We start from the raw sequence: 12664 nt of genomic DNA, 5'->3' as shown, positions 1-12664 counted from the left end.
TTAAACAAATAAACACATTCAGATTCACGGTTATTTTGTTTCATCTTTTGAGAGTTAATTTCATGAATCACATATTACAATCCAAAAATTTATTTAAAATAAATGTCTCATGTAACTAGGATGTACTCATATTCTGAAATAATATAGATAAGAATGTTCAAGGATTTACTCTATCAATTTTTATCTTCTTTGGTATATATCATTACTCCAGGTAATCTGTTATTTTTGTGTAGCTATTTACATTTGAAAATATATGATTGAGGTGATATAAATTCTGTTAGAGATGATATAGAATATTGATTTTAAATAATGGCATAAATAATATATTTTTTCCATTTATTTTCTTAATCCTTGTCTGTAGAAAGTCTTACAGGTACAAAATCCATGGCAGTAGAATAGGGTATTGACATAATTAGAATTGGGCATTTTGCTGTTGTTGTTTTTGTTTTCTCTTAATGTGGATGGACATAGACCTGACTCCATGGAGTTAAACTTTCATGGAATGATGTTCTGATTTTGAGGAAGTTTTGGAAAATGATGCTAAAAACCTTTAAAGTATATTGTGTTTTTTCTTTTTGTTGTCCAGGTCAGTGAAGATACTGCTTTGTTGGTGTTTATGACAGATTAAATTAAGCTGCAAACTACAGGTTCCCTATCAGTGAATCAGTGACACCTTAATAATCAAAATTATTCTGAGGCAAAGTAATTTTTTAGACACAAGAACAACTTTATTTTTCCGGTACCGGGGATCAAACTCAGGACCTTGTGCTTGCGAGTTAGGCGCGGTGCCATTGAGCCAAATCCCCAGTCCCAAGAACAACTCTTTTTTTTTTTTTTTCGTATTAAATTCTTTTATTGGTACATTGTAGGTGTACAACACAATTACATTTCTCATTGGGAATTGTACCTTTATATAATGCATCTTGGTTCTTATTTTGTCCCCATTCCTAGCCCTCCCTTCACCCCCTCCACCCTTCCCTATTTACAAAGACTTTATTTCCATTTTTTCCATTTCTCATCATTTTTTCCTTTCCCTTCTTTCCTTTCCCCTGCCCCTCCCACTACCCCTACTCCTTTGGACCTTTTCTTCCTATTTTACATTATCGATTATTCATTCTAATCATTGATACATTTTAGGTATACAATATAATGACATTCATGATTGGAAATTTGCACCTTTATATAGTCTCTCTTGGTTCTTATTTTTCACCCTTGCCCAGCCCTCCTTTCAACCCCTCCAGTCCTCCCTATTTAGAAAGATTTTGTTCCTGGTTTTCCATTTTCTCATATTAATCCCATTCCCTTCTATCTTTTCCCCTACCCCTCCCACTTCCTTCCCCTTTGCCCCTTTTCTTCCTATTTCACATTACCTATTATACATTTAGTCCTTATTTACACTTTCAGTTTCTCACACCAGAGAAACTATTTGGTATTTACACATGTGTGTCCTATTTATTTCACTTAAGAGTATTGCCTCAGTGTGCATCCACTTAGCTATAAATGTCTCTAATTTCTCATTTTTTATGGCTGAGTAGTACTCCATTTTATTAAAAAACCCACATTTTCTTGATCCAGTCTCCAGTTGATGGGCATTTGGGCTGTTTCCAAGTTTTAGCTATTACAAACTGTGCTGCTATGAACATGGGTGCACATATATCACTGTGGTATGATTCTTTTAATTCTTTGGGGAAGATCCCCAGCAGGGGAATAGCTGGGTCAAATGGGACTTCCAGTCCTAGTTCTTTGAGGTATCTCCATACTGATTTCCATAGTCATTGCACCAGTCTACACTCCCACCAGCAGTGGAGCAGGGTTCCTCTTTCCCCACAGCCCCGCCAGCATTTGTTCTTGGTTGGTTTCCTGATAGCAGCCATTCTTTCTGGAGTGAAGTGGAATCTCAGGGTTGTTTTCATTTGCATCTCTCGAATGACCAGTGATGTTGAACATTTTTTCATGTATTTATTTGCTATTTCTACTTCATTGTCTGAGAAATGTCTGTTCATTTCATAAGCCCATTTTTGGATTGGGTCTTTAAATTTGGGAGGTCTGATCTTTTTAAGTTCTTTATAGATTCGAGATGTAGACCTTTGCCTGAGGAAGAGCAGGTGAAGATTTTTTCCCACATTGTGGGTTGTCTCTTCACACTGCTGGTCCAAGAACAACTCTTAATTGCAGTAGTTATTTGACATTAGAAACATTAAATTTTCAGTGATATAGAATAGTAGAAAATAAAAACATATTTTAGTCTTTCTCACAGTATTTCCCCCCAGTGGCATATCAGATACATCAAATTTATGCAATATCTTTAATCTATTTTTAGTTTTTACTCTGAATTAATTTCAGAGGAAGTTTTAAACTTCATCTTGCCATCTTTTTAAAGTTTATGTTTTTTTTGAGACAAGGTCTCACTATGTAGTTGAATTTTTATATGTAGTTCAGGCTACCCTCAAACTCATGGTGATCCTGTGCCTCAGCCTCCTGAATGCTGGGATTACAGCATTGTCTGGCTTTTATTTAGAAACTTTATTGTTTGCTAATGTTTATTTGTAATAGAAAAATACAAGAAACTGATGATCAATATAAGTCATAGAAATTTAAAAGTTTTCCACATTTCTACTACAGAGGGACTTTAGAAGATCATTTCCCTAATCTTTGTTTTAGATTTGTGCAAATAGACCCAGTTAAGGTTGCATGGCTTAATAATATCTATCAGGATTACTATTGTACAATGTGTCAGTGAAAGAGAATTGTAGAGGTTAAACATTCTGTAACGTAAAAGACTTAATATTGATTTTTCCCTTTTCTCCAAATGATAACTTTGAATAAAATTTTTAAGTGGACATTTCCTTGAATCTCTGTACTTTTCAAGTTTTTAAAAGCATTACTTTGGTTAACTTGTTGAAAAAAACATTGTATGTATTAATTAAGTTTCTCTCTACTAATTTTTTTATTACTCCACATAGTTCCCAGAAGTATTGGGAAAGGTTTATAGAATTAGATGTAACATATTAGCTAACAGTACATATTAGGCAGAGAGCTTAGAATAAGGAGAAAATGAAGATAGAATAATGAGATAAAGCTAGAGTAAATTTAATATATAAATAGAATAGATATCAGAAGGATTCTGGAAAAGAAAAGATTTCAGGTAAAAACTAATGACATCTGAGTAAATTACGGAGTTTAATGTATCATTATTGAGTCATTAATCATGACACGTATCATACTCATGTGAGGTATGAAGATAAGAGAACTGGGTGGCGGGTATATAGGAACTCTGTACTATCTTTGTTACTTTTCAGTAAATTAAAAGTTATTCTAAAGTTGAAAAATTATTTTAAAAGAAAATAGATACCATAAGGTTTTATGTAGTTACCAGAAGCTAATTTATTCAGTTCTGAATTTTCTGGAGTTCAACAGATAGAGGAGAGAACATGATTACAAAATTTGCATTAGTTTATAGTGGCTCCTCAGGAAAAGAGGCTTTTGCTGAATGAGATTTAAGAAAAATTGTTCCTTTGGACTCTCATAATGAGTGTTTCACTTGCACGGTGAATAGTATCTTTACAACAATTTTATAAAACTTGACAGTGGCTGCTTCTTATGATCCAAGTCTGTAGTGTAAAAACTTATTGCTGAGGCCTAAAAGTCTCTAATCTGCTTCTGTGTCCATAATCTCGCCTTCTACATCTCTACCCTGTTTGCTAGGCTCCAGTCACATTTTCTTCTTTCTGTACCTAAATCAGGCAATGCTTGCTCTTGTATTAAAACTTTGCCCTGTCCTTTTGAGAATCATTAGGTTGTCCCATGGCTGTATCCTTCAAGAGGCCTTCCAAATACTCAATCTAATGTAGCCACTTAGTCACATTATTTTACATCACCTTATTTTATTTCTTTGCATAGCATTCGTTACTTTTTAATGTGTTGTAGTTCTTTCCAGATGGATTTATTAATTCTTTTTCTGGAATACAGATCTCACCAGAGAGGTTATTTATATATGTTTGTGTGTGTACAATTTATATTCATTCTAACACAGGCATAAAGCTTGTATATTTACTTAGCACATCAATGAGTAGGAAAAAAAATTAATCCTTACCTCAATCTTCCATGAAGCCAAAGTGCTGTTTATAAAACTAAAAGAGGAAATTAACCCTGGTTTGCTTGTTTGTGTGGGGTTGTTTTCCTTTCATTTTTAAACTCTTCTGATCTTTCAACTTTAGATACAGCATTGTACCTGCTGGTTAGATGACTAGACATATTGTTTGTTTTTGTCTAACAGTGCTGACCTTATAATTTCATAGTAATTGTATAGTCTGAGGTGATAGACGTAGCATTCTTTAAAATAAGTAAACAGAAGATAACTTTATGAGATCCTAGTTTTAAAAGTTTTGTGGGGTTTTTTGTGGCATTGTATTATTTTGATGCCAAGCTATGCTGAGAAACCATATTTTGTAAACTATTGAATGACTGCATTTTTTGCAAATCATGCTGAAAAACCATGTTTTATAAACTAGTGAGAGAGACACTAAACCACTTGTTTTTGTGCTTTTACATGTTTGTTATATCTTCCTTCAAAGATACATGATTAGATATAGATTTGAAAGATCATATGTGAGTTTTTGGAGGATTTTTTGGGTATATGTCTACTCAATGGAATAAATTTTTATATTAGTTTAATTAAAATAGGATGGTTTATTTTACTTCTTGCTATTTTGTAATCCATTCCTCTTGGTAAGGAATATACAAAGTCAATGTTGGCTTACTACAGTTTTGATTCATTTAGCTAAATTCATCTGACTTTCTGATATTTAATGAATAGATAACAGTTAAGGACATAAGTAACTCACCACCATTTTAGTCTTTGTTTTTCTGCCATTTCTTTAGTTTTCCCCATCTTCTCCCTAATCTTGTGTATAAGTTTTGTTGGAACATTTTGACTTAGGTTCTTCCTGGCTATTCTACTTGGTTAGCAGATGTCCTACGGTTTCCTTAAGCTTCTTAGAATTCAGCTCTTAGTGGCATTGAAGATGAAAGTATCCTTGTAAATTATTCATTCTGATTATATGCTTGAATGGACAGATCCCACATCAGCTATCTTCTGCCTCACCTCTGACCCCAGATCTTTGTTATTTTAACAGATGTGAGCTTGCTTTTTTGTTTGTTTTGTTCACTTTTTAATTCTGTAGAATGGAAGCTTGGGTTACATTTCTAAAATTCATGAAGTAGCTTTTGCATAAGATTACTGTAAAATATGTACATGCATTCCTAATACATTATATCATGTTGTCCCCTCTCCCCAATTTTCCATTTCGTTAGGTTGCATCATTATCTCTTTAAAAATTTACACATCGCTTCTCGGCCTTTTGGCTAAGATCAAGTGTAAAAAAATTATTTACATGACTTTTCTGACTTAGAAATAAAACCATTTGATATTCATGGTAAGGATAGCTATATGTAATTTGCTACATTTTTAGTTGGACAGCTGTGAAGAGTAGCTTTTCTAGTTTTCTGTTAGTGTTTTGGCAGTATAAGGTCTTAGCCATATGTTCTCTATTTTCAAGAATCCTGTTTGAAGTGGGTTGATGTTGTATGAGAAACCTACACCAGGGACTGGTGATGTTTCACCCCTAAAATGAAATACTAAATTTATCTGTAGCTACTACAGGCTTGTTTTAAGAGCCATAAAGAAATACAGATGGCTAAGAGTAGAAGTTGAGATAAGAACCAAGCTAACAAGATAATTGTCATTTCTTAAGAATGCCATAATTTTATCTTTCATTAATTTCTTTCGAAAAGATGAACAGACCTGATAGTCATTAATGTGTGTCCATATTGATCCTTGTTTCAGTTTATATTGGAAAAGGATTGCATATTCATTTGTTTTGGAAATGACGGTGTGTTTTTTTTTCTGGAGAACAAAGTTTAATGATCGTCTAAAATGAAATATATGTACAAAATACAGAAATGTTCACTCAGAATATTAACTCAAGATAAAATCTGTACTTTCCAAACATTTAATATTTTACGTGTTTTACAGACAAGAAATTTAAATTATACTTACTTTTGCTACTGATTTCATCCTTTCACAAAGATGGTAAAAATACAGAAATAAAGCAGTTCTTTAAAACTAAATGAAAACATTACACTGGAAATTTTCTTTAGCTTTCAACTTTAATGGCTGAAGATACCACACAGACTTGTGCAATGCCATCATATTTGTATGTTCTCTTTAAGAATGTGTCTGTTGGTCTTAAGCTGGAGACACTTTGTAGTCCTTGTACTGAAGACAGCAGAGTCAGGGCAAGGCAGAGAGAGGAACTTGAGTGCAGCTTTCCAAGCTGTCTTCCTGAAATACCACACTAGTGGATAGAATTGGTATTATACATTTCCAAAACCAGATCTATAGTCTTTCACTGCAGTTTCTTATTTTACAAGTAATATGGAAAGGTTCTTCTAGGTTTACAGTGTCTGGGATTGCCTCCAGAGACAACCTAACATCTCCATAACCTGGAGCCATTCTTTGAAGTTGGCTGGTTTGTAACCTTCCCTTTTACCTAGATTTGTTTTCCATACTATATTCAATTTTCCGATTACTGTTACTCCTTTAATGATGCCTGCTTTTTCTGCAAACTCCTTCTTGGGTTTTAGACAATATAAGTACTGGCGTGTATCCATTGGCTGCAGATATGCTCTTGACCCAAATGTGGACACACATTCTCCAGCTTGGTTGACTGAATTTAATTCTGTTACACTGTACATTATAGATGGCTCCAGTGACACTTTCTCCGTGAACATGGGTGAGGTTGTAATATTCTGAATCGGCTTCAAGAAATACTTCATCAGTCTCTGCATTATAAAATTTAGTTTTCACATCCAGTGGTTTGAGAACCTGAAATTTGAAGAATTTTCTAAACTACATTTTTTCTCCACCCTGAGTTGTATAACTCATGGGACATACCAAGATGTGTGTTCTAATTTCCTTTACTTTGTGGTGTATGACATCATCGATACAACAATCAGGTTTAAGTTCAGCCACTGCAGCATTGGAAGCTGAAAGACTTAAACGCTGAGAACTCGTCTGAAGATCAGCTTTTACCAGTATATCTTTTACAACTTGATTATTATCATTATGAACACTGATATAACTGGAAAAGGTTTCTCCCAAAAATATATTCCCAAAATTTTGTGGTAAAGTCAACATTTCTCCCAACATTAAAATTTCTGCACCATTTACTGTTGACGGATCATCTCTCATCAGTTGGTTAAAGAGATCTCCAGGTAGGTCTTTCTCTTCACATGTTACTGGAATATTGGTGAATAAAGTAGGCTTAGTCAACCGCATCACTTTCAAAGCCAGCAAGTGCTCCTGTTTGGAGGGGGTTCACTTCCATTTTGATGGGCACTTCAGACCTACAGCCTACGAGGCCTGGGGAGGTTCAAGCTGGCCTGGAAGGAAACAGCAGGGCTCGCCTGGGAAGGCCCCGGGGTCACATGCGCTCCTCACTTCTTTCTGCTAGCGGTATCTTAAATTCTCTTTTTACTATGTCCTTTACAGGCCCAACGGCTTCTTGTCACCAAAGCCATCTCTTCTTGCTTATATACCTATGCCTAGGCCTATGCACCTCCAATCACACATCAAGACTTCAGGAAACTACTACACTTCAGGCCTCCCAGACATCTACACTAGAGTAAAAAAAGGGAAATGACGGTTTGCAGATAATAAGGATTAATACCTTATATAATGGACTGAAGTATTTAAAGATCCTGCCAACCTTGGTGTAGGTTCACTAACAGGAAAGGTGTGCTTTTAAAGAACAAACATTGCTCTTTGAGTAGGAGAACTCCCTACTTTTGTTTCATAGAAAGATTAGGAGATGTAATTTAATGCTCATTCTCAGACATTAGATAATCATATAAATAGGCAGTAAAATTATCTTACAAAGTAAATACTGCAACTTTGAATAGTACAGAGATAGAAATGAAATGTTTTGAATATAGGTTTATAATCTTTTTTCTGTGGCATTGCAGAATATGTTAGTATTTAAAATGTTCCCTTGCTTGTAATAAAAATCTGTAACATATAAAGTCACTGTGTTAATTATTACACAGCACTATTTCTTTTTGATAAGTTTGAGGGAAGGTTGTGAAATAAAACTATACAACAGCTACAAAACACTAAATCATGAAACAAGCTCTCAGAATTATTGATGACTCCACACTATAGAGAAAAAGACAACATGAGATGATTGAAGCTGATGGGTTCTGAAAGGATTTCCTAGACTAGCTATTAGAAAGCTAGAACAATTGTTAAAGCTTAAAGTTAGCAGAGTTTAAAAGTTTGTCATTAAGAGTGGTTTATTTTTTCTTTTTCTTTAGGAAAGGCTTGGATGACTTAAAACAACAAATAGCTACGTGTGCGGTGGCACATGCCTGTAATTCCAGTACTCTGGGAGGCTGAGGCAGAAAGATTCAAATTTGAGCCCAGTCTGGGCAACTTAAGGACTTAGTTGAGACCTTGTTTGGAAAAACAAAGTGAGAGGGCTGGGAATGTAGCTCAGTGTGAGGCAGGGTACAATACTGTCACAATTCTGGGAGCCACGAGTCTGAAGTTAAGGTATCTATAAGTCTGCACTCTTTTCTTGTCCCCTTCTGTTGTGCCTAAGGACATTTGTCATTAGATTTAGGGTTCACCTGGATAAAAATATACAAATATAAACACAACAATATAAAAGTAAAATTTAATGTTCTTTCTTCAATTTGTGAACCAGAGTTATAGGTCCAGGTGAGGCATTTGCTTGTTATTGTCTCTGCCTACTCTGCTATGAAAGGAGCAGTCAAATGGTGTCAAAGAAAAATTCAGGTATTACTCCCAGAATGTAAAAAACTGGCCAATAGAGATACTAAACAGACTTGAGTATATAAAATATAATAAAAGACCATTTATCTGCCTCTAATGGGAATTACCTGCAAAATATTCCAGATTACCCTTCCTGGTGGAAACAAGGTAGACCTCTTCCTAGCATACCTCCCCCCAGTTTTCTTTCTAGGAAAAATTTCAAGCACATAGGAAAGTAGAGAAAATGAATAAAAAACTTCATTTATCTATCACTCAGCTTTAACATCAATACAATGACCAGTTCTTTTACCCTATTATTATTATTATTAATAATAGTGGTAGTAGTAGATGTTTACAGTACATAATGATCACATTCCTGGTTATATACATGTACATAACACTTCTCAGTTCTTTTTTTATCCTCTTCCCTTCTCTACCTTCCTCTTCCCCCCATCTCTGGGTTCCCTTCCCATTTGTGAAAAATCTGTCTCCCTGTTTTCTATTATGTATCTTTTATTTTGCTATTTATATTTTGGGTTTCTTGTATGAGAAGTACTGTGTGACATTTAAACTTGTATGTCTGATTGATTTCACTTAATATTATAGTCTTAAGGAGCATTTATTCGCTACAAATGGCTCAAATTTATTCTTCTTTATGGCAGAGTAGTACTTCATTGTGTATAAATATCACATTTTGCTTATCCATTCATCTGTTTATGGACATAGAGACTGCTTCCAAAATTTAGCTATTATGAATTGTGTTACTATAAACATGGGTATGCGTGAATCACTGTGATGTGATGTCTTTAACTCTTTGGAGAAGATACCTAGAAGGGTCAAATTTCTAGTTTTAGTGTTTTGAGGAATCTCCATGCTGATTGCCATAATGGTTATACTAGTTTACATTCCCACCAACAATGTAGAGGGTTCCTTTTTACCTGTAGCCTCACCAGCATTTATTTTTACTTATTTATTTATTTTTTGGTACTGGGGATCGAACTCAGCACCTTGCACTTGGCATTTGTTATTATTTGACTTCTTGATAATAGCCATTCTGGAGTAAGGTGGAATCTCATTGTTGTTTTAATTTGCATATTCCTAATGGCCAGAGATGTTAAACATTTTTTCATGTATTTATGGGCCATTTGTACTTCTTCTGAGAAATGTCTGTTCTATTTTTTTATTGGGTCTTTTATTTGGGGGGATATAAATTTTTTGAGTTCTTTATATATTACAGATAGTCCTCTGTCTGAGGAGGAGCTAGCAAAAAATTTTTTCCTATTCTGTAGGTTGTTTCTTCACTTTGTTTGTTGTTTCCTTTGTAATGGAGAAGCTTTTTAATTTGTTGATTCTTGGTACTACGTATTTCTTGTGCCATTGTGGTGCTGTTCAGAAAATCCTTGCCAATGTCTGTGTCTTCAAGAGTTTTACCTATTTTATCTTCCAGTACATTGTGTTTCTGTTTTAACATTTACATCTTTGATCCATTTTGATTTTAGTTTAGTACATGGTGAGATATATGGATATGTCTTCTGCATGAGGATAGCCAGTTTTTTGTTGTTTTTTTTTTGTACCAGGGATCGAACTCGGGTCCTTGTGCTTGCGAGGCAGACAGCGGAACCTCTGAGCTAAATCCCCAGCCCAAGAATAGCCAGTTTAACCAGTACAATTTATTAAAGAAGCTATCTTTCCTCCAGTGGAGTGGTGGTGAACCTATGTTACACATGCTGCAGTGGGCTGTTATCGTTGAAAGCTCTAAAGGTTTGCCAGTACTGCTCTAGTGTATGGTTTTGGCCCCTTTGTCAAAGATCAGATAGCTGAATATGTCTGGAGTTATTTCTGCATCCTTATTCTGTTCCATTGATCCACAGACCTATTTTTTTATATTGGTTTCCCAGGATAGCTCTTTCTTATCTGAGTCTCTTTTGGTTCCATATGAATTTTAGGATTAAACAATCCAATTCTGTGAGGAGTGTTATTGATATTTTGTGTGAAATTATGCTAAATCTGTATATCAATTTTGGAAGTGTGATTGTTTTGACAATATATTGTTTTTGCCTGTCCCAGAACAGGAGATACCTTTCTATTTTCTGATGTATGCTTTGATCTCCTTTTTTAGAGTACTGTGGTTTTTGTTGTAGAGGTACTGCATTTTCTTGGTTAGGTTAATTCCTAAATATTTCATTTTTCATGATGCTATTTTGAATGGTATTGTTTTCCTAATTTCTTTCTTAGTGAGTTCCTTCTTGCTGTACAGGAGTGCTATTGATTTTTGTATGTTGACCTTATTTCCTCCTAATTTCTGAACTTGATTATTCTAGAAGTCTTCTGGTGGAATTTTTAGGGACTTCTATTAGAGGATCATGGCATCTGCAAATAATGATAATTTGACTTCTTCCATTCCTATACATATCCCCTTTACTTTTTTTCTCTTTTCTGATTACTCTGGATAATGTTTTGAGTACTGTATTGACCAGTAGTAGACATCCTTGTCCTGTTCCTGATTTTAGAGGGAAAGCATTCAGAATTTCTCCCTTAATGTGATGTTGGCAATAGATTTGTCATAAATGGCTCTTAATCAGATTGAGGTAAGGTCCTTCTATACTTATTTTCATGAGAGTTTTTATCATGAATGGATGTTGGATTTTGTCCAAGGCTTTTTCTTGTGTCAAGATAGTTGTGTGATTTTTGTCCTTGCTTCTGTTTATGTGATGTATTATATTTATAGACTTGCAAATGCTGAACCAACCTTGCATCCCTAGAATGAAGCCTACTTGGTCAGATGTATGATTTTTTTTGTATTAAATTCTTTTATTGGTACATTGTAGGTATACAACACAATTACATTTCTCATTGGGAATTGTACCTTTATATAATGCATCTTGGTTCTTATTTTTTCCCCATTCCTAGCCCTCCCTTCACGCCCTCCACCCTTCCCTATTTACAAAGACTTTATTTCCATTTTTTCCATTTCTCATCATTTTTTCCTTTCCCTTCTTTCCTTTCCCCTGCCCCTCCCACCACCCCTACCCCTTTGGACCTTTTCTTCCTATTTTACATTATCGATTGTTCATTCTAATAATTGGTACATTTTAGGTATACAATATAATGACATTCATCATTGGAAATTTGCACCTTTACATAGTCTCTCTTGGTTCTTGTTTTTCACCCTTGCCCAGCCCTCCCTTCAACCCCTCCAGCCCTCCCTATTTACAAATATTTTGTTCCTATTTTTCCATTTTCTCATATTAATCCCATTTCCTTCTATCCTTTCCCTTAGCCCTCCCACTTCCTTCCCCTTTGCCCCTTTTCTTCCTATTTCACATTACCTATTATACATTTAGTCCTTATTTACACTTTCAGTTTCTCACACCAGAGAAACTATTCAGTATTTACACATGTGTGTCTTATTTATTTAACTTAAGAGTATTGCCTCAATGTGCATCCACTTAGCTATAAATGTCTCTAATTTCTCATTTTTTATGGCTGAGTAGTACTCCATTTTATTAAAAAACCCACATTTTCTTGATCCAGTCTCCAGTTGATGGGCATTTGGGCTGTTTCCAAGTTTTAGCTATTACAAACTGTGCTGCTATGAACATGGGTGCACATATATCACTGTGGTATGATTCTTTTAATTCTTTGGGGAAGATCCCCAGCAGTGGAATAGCAGGGTCAAATGGGATTTCCAGTCCTAATTCTTTGAGGTATCTCCATACTGATTTCCACAGTGGTTGCACCAGTCTACATTCCCACCAGCAGTGGAGCAGGGTTCCTCTTTCCCCACAGCCCCACCAGCAGTTGTTATTGGTTGATTTCCTGATAGCAGCC

General features: G+C 34.9%; 1 protein-coding gene and 2 pseudogenes across 4 annotated transcripts in view; 2 read left to right on the top strand and 1 right to left on the bottom strand.

Annotated features, from left to right (window-relative positions):
* Nucleotides 1–12664, top strand: part of Xpr1 (xenotropic and polytropic retrovirus receptor 1) — a 193932-nt gene that overhangs the window by 33458 nt on the left and 147810 nt on the right. The window lies entirely within an intron of this gene.
* Nucleotides 5345–5468, top strand: LOC147823125 (U2 spliceosomal RNA; annotated as a pseudogene).
* LOC106010058 (trafficking protein particle complex subunit 13 pseudogene) lies at nucleotides 6141–6916 on the bottom strand (annotated as a pseudogene).

This window comes from Heterocephalus glaber, unplaced genomic scaffold (genome assembly GCF_053883595.1).
Source record: "Heterocephalus glaber isolate CG9 unplaced genomic scaffold, H.glaber_assembly_v1.0 deba00001600, whole genome shotgun sequence".
In the NCBI taxonomy this organism is placed as follows: domain Eukaryota; kingdom Metazoa; phylum Chordata; class Mammalia; order Rodentia; family Bathyergidae; genus Heterocephalus; species Heterocephalus glaber.
The sequence above is the reverse complement of the archived record's forward strand: the minus strand, read 5'-3'. Positions and strand labels throughout refer to the sequence as shown.